General features: G+C 39.0%; 1 long non-coding RNA gene across 1 annotated transcript; it reads right to left on the minus strand.

Annotated features, from left to right (window-relative positions):
• Positions 1-2,377: 2,377 nt before the first annotated feature.
• LOC130184611 (uncharacterized) lies at positions 2,378-11,703 on the minus strand. The gene is made up of 3 exons (XR_008830025.1): positions 11,617-11,703; positions 7,505-7,558; positions 2,378-3,044 (listed from the first exon to the last, which is right to left on the minus strand). It is a non-coding gene; the product is annotated as an uncharacterized LOC130184611 (long non-coding RNA).
• Between the last annotated feature and the right edge of the window lie 268 nt (positions 11,704-11,971).

Consider the following 11,971-nt stretch of genomic DNA (forward strand, 5'->3'; position numbering starts at 1 on the left):
TGATAACTGATTCAAACCATCTTCAAACATCAAAACATCAAACATCTTGAACTCTCCCTGTTGGGCCTATTAACTGAGTAATTGCCAACAAAAGCATTCATCTTTGCCATTGACATCAGATGCTGACACACCTGGAAGAGGAGCAGACTAATGACTGAGTGGGCGACTCTGCTAATTGGTTCAAAAGTGCAGCGTTTGTTCTGATCGTGGTGAGAAGGACAGAGATAAGCCACTGTCAATCTATCGAGGGTCAGATTTTATCTTCTAGTAGTAGTACTTAGTATGAGAGTATGTGCATGCATGTGCATGTTTGTGTGGTTGTGGTCTTGTGGTACAACAAAAGGTTGGTGAGTCTAGCCAGAGCAGACAACTTGTGCTCTAAATTAAGCAGCTTGCAAATGAACATGAGGTGAAAAGTATATGTTTTCAATTTCCACTTAACTTATTGGTCAACGCGCTTATCACAGGAACCTATTTTAATGACTTTGCACTTCAAAACATTGGAGAAAGAGATTTATTATTGTTGCACCTCCAGCTCCTCATTCTCAATGCATGTTGTTAACATGAAAATAACAACCGCTGAAGATCACATTCAGTGGCTCGTAAGGTTAAATTAGCACCTTGTCCAAAGGTATGACAACAATACCCTAACAGTGGGAGAGGACAGGCCTGTGACCACGCACTGTAGCAGAACAGAATCTTATTTTTCAGCAAGGTTATTGGTTGCAGTGGTAATATGCTGTCATATTAGCTCTCTGGATGTCAGAATGTGATGCCTCAGAGGGCGATCATGGGCTGTATCTCCTCCAGCAGGACTGAAGCTGGATCACTGCTCAACCAAACAAAAGTAATGCGCATGAGTGAATAATGATGATATTGTTCGCGAGGTGTCACTTCCAATAATGCATGTTTTGGATATTGCCTTTAGCTGGCCATATACAAAAGTCTTAGAGTCACAGTATTCCTGCCTTGGTTTTGGATGCTGTGGAAATAACATCCAGTACATAGAGTAAAATTATAAATCGCCCCCAATGGCCAATAGGCAAATCAATGTCAAATCAATGTCCATGTGGGATACAGGTAATTAATAGACCAGTGCAGCATACAGTGTGCAGTTCCAGAGACTGGTACCATGGCTCAATCCTAGGTCAATGAGGTCAAATACATAAGGTAGCAGTACTGAATTTAAGGCACAGGACCAGAGAAACTAAAATATTGCTGCACTTTGTATTATTTACTAGAGTCTCCTACAGAAGACACTAGTAAAAAATACAGAAGATTGTCCTCCCAAGAGGAAGTGCAAGTGCCCCAAATGGATGGGGTGGATGGTAAGGTCAAGAAAATGTTGGACTTTAACACAGGAGACCACTGTTTTATAGTTTAATTTGGAGGACCTTTAGAAATCCCACAAACATGATAGTTCGGGGAAATCCAAAAAAAACATTCTGCTCTAAAAATTGGCCACACATTCTGTTGGTTTTGTTATCATATTATATCTTAAAACCTATTTTTTTTATACAGGGACAAAATGTAAACTTTTTCCTGAAACTGGTGCTAAAAAAATGGAGATCCAACTTCATGATATTCTGGCTTTTAAATTTAGATTTTTCATTGTGTGCAAGTGGAAACTTTGGACTGATGGTTCTGAAAAGGTTATGGTGGTCACCAAAAACATCAGGAGCCATCCTCTGGGGACCTGAAAATTCAGCTATTAGCTTTAAACTAACTTGTCAATCAACCATTTTGAGCTGATAGTAGTTATAAAAATTAACAAGAATCATTTTTTGGGGACAATGAATAACCTGCATAACTGCACAGCAATCTGGGCAGTGTTTTTGAGATATCTTGACTTCTCTTATATCTTATTCTTATAGAAACAGATACAGTACATACCTGTATATGGTACTGTATGTTACACACTGTACTTTTGGCTGAACTGCAACAGCGGGGCTAGCCCTATTAACACGAATATCCATGACTGCCTGACTGACTGAATGAATGATAGAGTTGAGTGATCAAGTCACACCATTGGTCAGCCGAATGCCACATGACTGAGTCATGAGGTTATACCATTGGACTCTTTCAAAATGAACTGGAACAAACAGTTTCTCCTATGGAGGCGTTTACAGCCTGCAGTGTTGCCAAATTAACACATTTGTAGCTAAATTTAGACACTTTTTGTGTACACCCCTCTGTGTCTACTCTGTTCAGTGAATGGCAGAGAGGTGGAGCAGCAGTTTCTTACCCAGAGGCTGTGTGCTGTTTTAGACACTTTCTCTCTGAGTGATCATTTTATAAGTAAATTTAGCTGAAATCACAGCACAGTCTTTGTCTTTAATTTGTATGATTGCTGATTTGGTCAGACGACGTCGTGGTTATATTATTTTGGCAGTGCAGAGCAGCAGCTTGGAAACGGCTCGGAAGTGATTGCTGGTTAACATGCAGTCTTAATGGGCTGTGTTTCAGTCAAAATTCCAAACTTGTTCCATTGTCTGACAACAGAAACAGAAAAACATGTCAATGAGGACAGTTTTATTGACAATTAAGCTGCATTAAGATACTGTATATGTGAACACAGAGAGTAGTAGAGAAGAAAGCAGAAAAAGGGCTGACAATTACCGATGCCAGGCAGAATGCAAATACGATGCAATGTCAGTTGTTTACAGCTGTTCCACAACAGTTTTCAACTATGTCCTCAATTTCACACATTGACCATACGCGGTTACCTTGTACTCTATGCCCTGCCTCTTGTTGGGATAAGATTTCCTGGTAATGGTTTTGCCCACACTGCCAGGTTAGCATGACATGTTTTGGGTAATCAGAACAGTCAAGAGACAGCTAGTATGATGATGTGGCAATCCTCTCCACAGATTTAATTGTACATGCAGGATATGTCTGCAACAGGGCAGCCTCTGGCCTTCACTTCCTCCTCTTGGCTCTGGCTGATTTAACAGGCTGCTTGTTACACAAGAGTCTGGCATGGCTTTAGTCCTACTGCTGTGTCGCTCGTGGGCCACATCCTGTTACTGCTCTGCTCCCACTCGCTTACAGGGCGTTGGCCATGGGTCCAAACATAAAAAGACATGGCAGACACACAAATATAAGAAAACACACATACACAAAGCTTAACTTGTCCAGTGAACAACAGGCTGACATTTCTCCTTTCATTACATCCTTACACATTAACATTGTATGTTTGTGTGTGTGTGTGTGTGTGTGTGTGTGTGTGTGTGTGTGTGTGTGTGTGCCCTGCTTGTGGGATATGTTGTGTTTGGCCATGACTTTTCATCCTGGAAGCCTATAATTAGACAGCACCGGATGCTGCCAAGGAAGGATGAGGTTAAGGAGTGGAGGCGAGTGGCCTGTTTGCTCGGTGGTTTTCATAAGTACGATGAGGAGTGTTGAGGCTTAATTACAGGAGTCACACCCCCGCTGAACCTTGATGACACGTTTCCTGTGATTAGAGGAAATGATCTGTATTGATTGGAAGAGGAGAGGAAGAGTCATGTTTAATTGCATTAGAATAATTGCCTATTGATGGCTGAGGTGAGCCCTGTCCCTGTTGATGAGGCTGCAGCGTGTCAGGTGGGGAACCTGTTTACACCACAGTGCCCTGAAAGTTGTTTAATGCTACAATGGTGCAATACATTTGAGACTTTTTCAGTGTTAGTGTAAATTCTCACCTGGTGAATGGTGTATTGTTTGAATTGTTTCCTGAAACAGATCTATGGCTGGATTACCTGTGTGGTTTATGGAAGCCTGCCCCTCACAGTGCAATGTGTAAATAATTCCTCCCCATTTGTGTCCCCATTTTACAGCTATCCCATACAATCTTTCTCCATGCATCCTCCAAGTTTCCCAATACCAACCAATTAGGCTTGAGTTCGAGTATAATCGATATTTTTCCTGGTGACCTTTGGGTCACCTCGGGCAACTGTCAATAGGTATTTGTAGTTGCAATATCAGGGCTGGCTCTGCAGTTCCCCTTGCACCATCAGTCCATCGATCTTCCACCTTCCTCTTGAGAAATATAAACAAAACCTTATGCTAACTCGTACAATATATGTGCTCTGCTGACTCTGCTTTTGCTCACAATATTTATCATCCCACACCTAATCAGTTTTGCACTGAACACCTGAATCACTACTCCTACTTCATACTTAATAAAAAGAAATCCAATGGAAGACTATAGGAAGAAAAATGATAAAACACATAATATCTCTTGGGATATTTTTTTATAGTGCACCAATAAATAACATTAGTGTTCTCTATTATTCATTAGAAGTAATAGAGTGGGCCATTTTTGGGAATTGAACACATTTACAGATATGGGTTTTTTTGTATGTCATTTGTGCTGTCAATAGCATCTTCTGTCCCAGCCTGTTTCACTTTCTTCCTCCTACATTGTTTGGGTCCTTGTTTCTCACTGGTTGTGTTTTAACCAAACTCAGACAGCCTTGATCTTCAGCCAGGGACAGTGGTTACGAGGCAGGCAAGGCCACAGAAAGTTACCCTGCTCCCAGGTCACTGTGGTCTGGAAGCCAACATGGGATCACTGAGTAAACAAGTGGTTTTAGTGCGAGGGTGGCTCAGGGCAGCCGATACAAGGGCGTTTTTTTTTTTTTTACGGGTATGTGTTTGTGCATGTGCCAAGAAGTCTTAAAAGTTTGGATGAGCCCATAGTGTGCTGTCTCCTGGAGGTTTTTTATGAAATGTTGACTGCTTCATGTCTGAACTGAATGTTTGTGTTATCTGTTGGGATGAAATATTCATTATTAGAGATAGTCTTGAGGCCTGTGTGCTGAGGGTGGGGTGGCTGTTTAAACATATCCCATCAGTATCATTTCTCAGCATTGCCACTGACAGGCATTAGTGTACCGTCAGAAGAAATTACTGTATTAAACTGTCCTTCATGTATATTCATGCTTGTACATTACAATGGCAATAGACAAAATGAGTTTGGTATCACTAAATGAATGGGCAATGTAAACAGACAGAGTGATTTTGATATAATCAGATTAAGTATGACACTGCCAACTTAAGGAATTACTGTATGGGCATCCTCAAACAAATGTAATTATTTCAGATTATGTCAATCTGTTTGTTAAAACACTATGAAAATCATGACGTGTCTTACTTTTGAAGGAAAATTCCACCTCAAGATAGATTTATAATATTGCATGTCATCAATATGACAGGAAGTGATGATGAGTCAATGCTTCCAGTTTCTGACTAACTAATGCAGGCTTCGTCCCTGACACTGCTAAACTAGGGCTGCCTGGCCTGGTTTAATTTTTGCTTGCTGTTGCTTGTGTTGTGGTTTGTGATCTGTCTGTGTGTAATTGTCTGTTTCATCATGTGTCACTGGGAATGATATGGCCTTCGTCTTACTTATTTCGCAGTGCCTAAATTACAATTACATATTTATATATTAAAAAAATCCTTTAGGCTTGTTAAAGATTCTTTTGACTAATTTTTTACAGAAAACTGCTTCTTTTGGGTTTTTGGTTTGTATTATTGATTTTTCATCTATTTTTTACTTAAAATAAAGCAACATTAAATTCTTAGATTGAACTTGTTTTAGATTCAAAGATTTTGAAAATATTCTTGCTACTTTTCTGTTGCTTAGCGAGAATATGGCTATATATATATGTAATAATCTATTTGTTTTGTTTTAATATCATCATCATCATAATCTTTTGGACTAATTTGGCAGTCGTTTGACAACAGTAGCCTAGGCCTATTATGCCACATAGGTACGCTGTTTAGAGACCAATGGAGGAACAAGCACTGAAACGTTTGAAAGATAGATGTATTGAATAGGCTATTATTCAAGGCTTTGAACATTGTGCTTGGACTTGGATACAAATACCAGGTTATGGTTTCCGACTGAGGAATGGGTGAGTAGATGATGCATTTTTCTTCCATTTGGACTTTTCAAGTTAAGGTGAGGTTTCAAATTTAGAAGTGATTAAATTTGTTGTTCTTGTCTTTCTGAAAGCGGTCACGAAATGCGACACAACTGTCATCCAACTGTAACCCCCAACACATTTTGGGCAAAGAAATTTTCCTTGCTTTAAGCCTTCTAAAAATAATTAAACCAACAAGGTCTGTGGTCTAAGATTCATGTTCAGATTTTAAACACATAACCAGACAAAGGGTTATTTTTAGCCCTGATCAATCACCCACTTGACATTTCATCCTCTAAACAGTAAATATCAGGGCCTGGTGGATGTTTGCCTTCCTGTCACAGCCAAAATGTCCCACATCAGCTTTCGCCCAGCTTGTTGCAGGTTTACATTAAATTGCAGTTCTCATAGGACCAAAGCAACATGTTATAATCTCCTACCAAGCAGATCTGTCCATCTGCCCTCACCAGTTTATGGTGCTGTTCTGTCACTTCTGCCGAACTATGAGAAGCAGCTTCCTATTTAAAACAGAATGAAAACAGACCATTTGAGCAGATGATTGAAGACGGACCCATCACATCAGTTATGGTGTACTTCTAATCCACTGTTCCACAGGTGTGCTTGTGACCACAAAATAACCAAAGTTCAGCTGCTGCACATTTTTTTTCTTTTCCCTTGAACCTCTATAGTTAAATCTAAAATAGAGTAAAATTTAAAATTTAAATAATAAAGAAAATGAATAAATTGAATGTATGGATATATGTACATACACTATAGGTTATGTGATCAATTATATAAGAAAATGGGAACATGTGGAGATTTGTTGAAATAATAATATAGGTGAACTTACAATCAGCCACACAGCAACACAGTAGGGGAGTATTTTTTTTTTAAAATTTGTTTAATATGCACTTATTGGAACACAATATTCAACAATCATAAGACTCTGTACCCATTACTTTAATGTCCTAAATAATTATTGGTGTTTTAATTCTTACTTTAATTCATCAAGCCTCACTCAGCTGGTAAGAATGTAATAATTAACACTGAGACACTGAGTTCATTTTCTTTGTTATTTTCTCATTTTATTTTTCTACAAATGTTCTGAACACTGAAAAAGAGATTCCCATTCTTTAATTGCAAGCCTTTTTCTTTTTTCTTTTTTTAAAGCAAATTCTATCGACACTACTTCACTCTTATGGTCACTGAAGTACACAATAATGTCAAGGGATCATATGTCTGGATATCTTTTCCCACAAATGTACTGTGCCTTTTACAGCCTTTTGTTTGTAACAGTAAAGGTCAAAATATGATAGCAGCAATGGCTAGGAGCCACTGGTGCAGCAAACTATGTTATCACCAACTGCACCATATTATGTTGACGTTATATATAGGACATTAATAATGTGTATACTTAAAATTTCATACATTATTTTGTATCATGCATATTTCATGTAAAACATGTACTTATGCTGTATAATGAGGAGTATCTCAAATTAGTTTCATGCAACTTGCTGACAAAGTGGGAGATGCACTCCACCCACAACCACGCCTCAGGTTGTCCTACATGCATGTGGCTAAATGTCTTTACTCACCAGCACCTTAGGCTGTCCTCATGTTCTGTGTCTCATCCCTCCTATCCTTGAATTCTTTGGTGAAGCAAGACAAACACAGAATCAGCGTTTTAGCATAAAGACATTACTTGACATCACACACATACAATACTACAGTGGGACAAGCCTTGCATTGAACAGAGACTTGGGCATAATTGCTATCCATGACTGTGTAGGAGAGAAGGAACCAAAGAGAAAAACAGTTGTTGGATGTTGGACAGAAATGGTTTTTAAAGGGACCTGGGCAGAAAGGACGTCCTGCAACTGAGTTGGTTTTATATTGATTTTGTTCTAGCCATGGTTTATGGTCATCGTGCTTTCAGGTCCATTTACTTAATTAACCAAAAAGTAGTGGATGAAGTTTGGTGCTTATAGGCCTCCTTGTGATTTTCCATTTTGTAAGGTTGAGAGTGAGATTTTTTGGGGGTTTTCCAGTAAATTTGGGTGAGTAATAATTAATCTGAGGTAAGGTTCTCATATTTACTGTAGTAATTCTTCCATTGAGTGTCAGCTTGGTTCAGCGTTTGAAGTCAATTTCTAATTTTTTTTCTTTTTAAGCAAAGGGGTGTAATTGAGGTCGAAGAGTTCTGACAGCCTAGGAGAAATATTAATGTTTGAATATTTTATGTTGCCAATGTGAAGTGGGGGGATCTTGGGCTGCACAATCCCAAGCATCTTCAGACAGTGGTAGTATAGCTAATTTATCCCAGTTTATTGTGTAGTGTGAGTTTGTGGAGCAGTTGTTAATGATGTTGGAAGTTTCCGGGGATGACATATAAGAATTCTGTAAGTATACTAATAGATCATCAGCATAAAGACGCATTTTATGAATTGCCACCCTGAATTCCTTCAATTTCATTGCTTTGTTGTTATGCTTCTGAAAGTGGTTCAATAAAGATGGCAAATAAGGATGGTGAGACTGGGCATCGTTGTCTGGTTTCCTGATGAAGTGTGAAGCTCAGTGAATATTGTGGCCCCAGGGGAAGTGCACAGTGTTCTTATCAAATGGATGAACAACTCCCCAAAACCAAACTCGTGCAGGGTACAAAATAGAAAAGTCCAGTTTACTTTATCACATTCTTTTTCAGGATCTAATGATACAATTATGGTTGTTTATATGAAGCATGTCTGTCAGGGTGGATTAGGTATGACTGTTTCTGTTCTGGTTGCTAGGGCTTTAGTAATAATTTTTAAGTCAGTATTTATTAGTGAGATAGGACGGTAGCTAGAAGTGTGGGTTGGGTCTTTATTAGGTTTTTAATAGCAGTGCCATTACATGTGCATGGTGATGGTGGAGGTGGTTTTGGACTCTGCAGTTACTCTGTAAAATTGTAGTAATAGAATATCCAACAAGTGTCCATAGGATTAGTAAGTCCATCTGGTCCAGGTGATTTATTAGTGGGCATTTTATTCAGGGCTTTATTGAGTTCTTCAGAGGTTAGGGGAGCATCTAAAATGTTTGCTTCAAGATAGTGTTGGTAAGTCCAGGTTCTTTAGAAAGTCATCCATGTTTGATTGTATGGGTAGGTGATCTGAGGGGTACAAATTTGCTGTAAAATGTTTGAAAGACATCATTCGTATACTTTTTGGGCAATGAGACCTGTAGAATTAAGTATGGACAGGATAATTGCTTTCTCTTTTTTGCGTTAAAAAAGGAAATGTGTTTTAAGTATATGATACTTTGAAGTCGAATTATGAAAGTTGGTTTGCATTTGTTCACTGGGGTTATTGGTATATTGGATTGTTAGATGTTTAATCCTTTGCTCTACAGTGTTTTACAGTTCTTGTTGCTTCTTTTTCTTGTGTGATGAATATGATATGATTTTACCTCTCATTACTGCTTTGCCTGTTTCCCAAAACAGTGAGGGTGAAATTTCTGTTGAGTTGTTCATCTCCAGGAAGGATGACTACTCTCTTTTGATCAGTGAGTTGAAATCTGGATTCTCTAAAAGTGATGTGCTGAAGTGCCATCTTGTCAGAGGCTTAGGAGAACATGAGTGTGATTGCTGATGATGATCAAATGAATTGTGTTTTCTAGGATATGTTGGGTGACTTGCTTACGAGACAAAGGTCAATTCTGGAGGAAGACTGATAGAGGGAGGGGAAATATGAATATTGGGTTCGCTCATTCTTCTCCTATCGCCAAATCCATAATCATTCATACCCTGTTTTCTAATTTCGGTGGAGTGCCAGTTTCTTGAGATACTGAAGGTACTACTACACATTTAATTGTGGGGTTAATGACAGTATTGAGGTCTCCAGCTATTAGAATATTTGTTGAAGTCACACAGTAAGGAGAAAAAGTTATAATGTTTGGGGTGGTATATGTTGGTGAGTGTAAATGTTGTGTGGTTAACAGCATTAATGATGATGAACCTTCTGTCCAGATAAATACAAGCTGTGCTGTGGACAAATGGAATGTTTTTATTGCTTAAAATTGAAACCCCTCTTTGTTTACAGTTGTATGTTGATGAAAATATTTTATCAAATTGTTCAAATTTGAGATGTTGTAGTTCTGAGTTCCTTGCATTAAATGTATATCAGCCTTTAATTTTATACGATTGATGGTTTGAATGCTTTTAGACTGTGTGTGGATGCCACTTACGTCTCATCCCTCCTATATTGCCGCCGGTAGTATCAAGCTGAGTGAGCTGCGCTAATGTTTCTCAAGTCTACTGGGAGTACGTTTGATAGACTGGACAATGAGTCAGGCTATAAGAAATTGTGCTTATGTCTGCTCTGAGAATAGACACACAGATCTTTAAATGGACATAATCAAAAGAGTCCTCCATAACACTCTATAGAGTAATATTTTTTGCCAAAGAAACAAATACAATACAAGAAAAAGGGGGAAAGAGGAGTCTTTCAGTCTCAGTAAGTCTTTGTCCTCTGCAGATTCATTTGTTCAGCTCACTCTACAGTGAAACTGTGCTAGAAGGCACATTAAAATGTGTTTTTCTTTTTTGAACATGAAGTCTTCGATGAGTCTAATTAGCATTTATAGATTCATTGAGGAACTTGATTACAGCTTTTAAAGTCTGCAGATGGTCATTATGCTAATCCACAAGCCTTCAGTGTGTACTTATGTAACCCCAGCACACAATGAGTGGTGTTTCATGATAGGGGGAATAAAGCACGAGTGAACTAAGTGCTCTCTAACCAGAAAACTCCCATGATTCTTCACTGTGGTGATCCAAACAGCAGGCAGGGCCCAGGTACGTCAAACCTCCAGTCAGGAGTTAATCATTAACTGTAAGATCACAGGGGTAAAGGGGCAGCTGATAACTCAAGAAGGTAAGATAAACTGCTGAAACAAAAAAGATGTATTGATGAATGCTTTGCCACAGGCTGAAATTATATGCTACTCTAAAAAACAAATCTGCATCGATAACCCACAAAACTCAAGCATTACAAAAACACAAGCAGCATAAAAACAGTATTTTAAAAACAATAAAAGGTGATTCATGAAATAGCTGTTGTGTTTGATTGTTGTTTGTTTTAGTCCACTGTTTGCCATTACACCCTCCACTGTGTCCTCCAAATATTTCCTATCCTTTGGTGATACTGCACATTCGTTTTGTCTTTGGTCTGTTACAGCAACCTAATATAGCCCTGCACAGCCAGGCAGAGAACAAGGTCGAACACACACCATGGATATGTCTTCACCCTAGGCTAATTTCTTTAATTCTTAAACAAGATGTGCATGACAGAGAATTAATTTTCTGCGTAAACAAGTTACTGTTTGTTTCCTGGGGTTGTTTGGCTGGCTTTTAGTCAGAAGCTGCACATGATTAATAATGCTGTCCTACACCTTCTGTGGAGGGAATTAACACAAAATGGTGAAAATGAGCGTGGGTGTATGAGAGGGGACTGGGTCATGTGCGCTTTGTGTGTGTGTGTGTGTGTGTGTGTGTGTGTGTGGTGCAGGTTAAAGATGGAGAGCTTCTGTGCATATACTCACTGTGTGGTTGCACACATACTTCCCAGTGCAAACACATGTGCCTTTGCATTGTGTCCTCTTGAATGTCACCGGTGTGCCACAGACCACATGTCCCTTCGTGCTGCAGATAATGAGCATATTAATATGTACATACCCAGCCAGGTTAATGCCTGCCTGGCACTCCAATTTCACGGCCCAGTCTCAGGTTGAGGCAGTTTCCGCAGCTCCAATAGGCCGCAGATTCTCTCTATCAGATGAAGCAAGAAAAATGTAGTTCTGAATTATTGAACAGATACATGACTGACAGGCTGGCTGATGAAAATGAAGGAGAAGGAAACAGAAAAGCAAGAAAGAACAAAAATTGGTATAGTGAAGTTGATTGATGCCAAAGATAACTTTAGGTGAGGGTTTGACACTAAAATATACTGACACTAAATATGGCTACAAGGGTGTTGGAATGGACAAAATTGCTGAAATTGCTCTTCAGTGCTCTGTTTTCCCCTTTTTCA

Source organism: Seriola aureovittata, chromosome 17, assembly GCF_021018895.1.
Source record: "Seriola aureovittata isolate HTS-2021-v1 ecotype China chromosome 17, ASM2101889v1, whole genome shotgun sequence".
NCBI lineage: Eukaryota > Metazoa > Chordata > Actinopteri > Carangiformes > Carangidae > Seriola > Seriola aureovittata.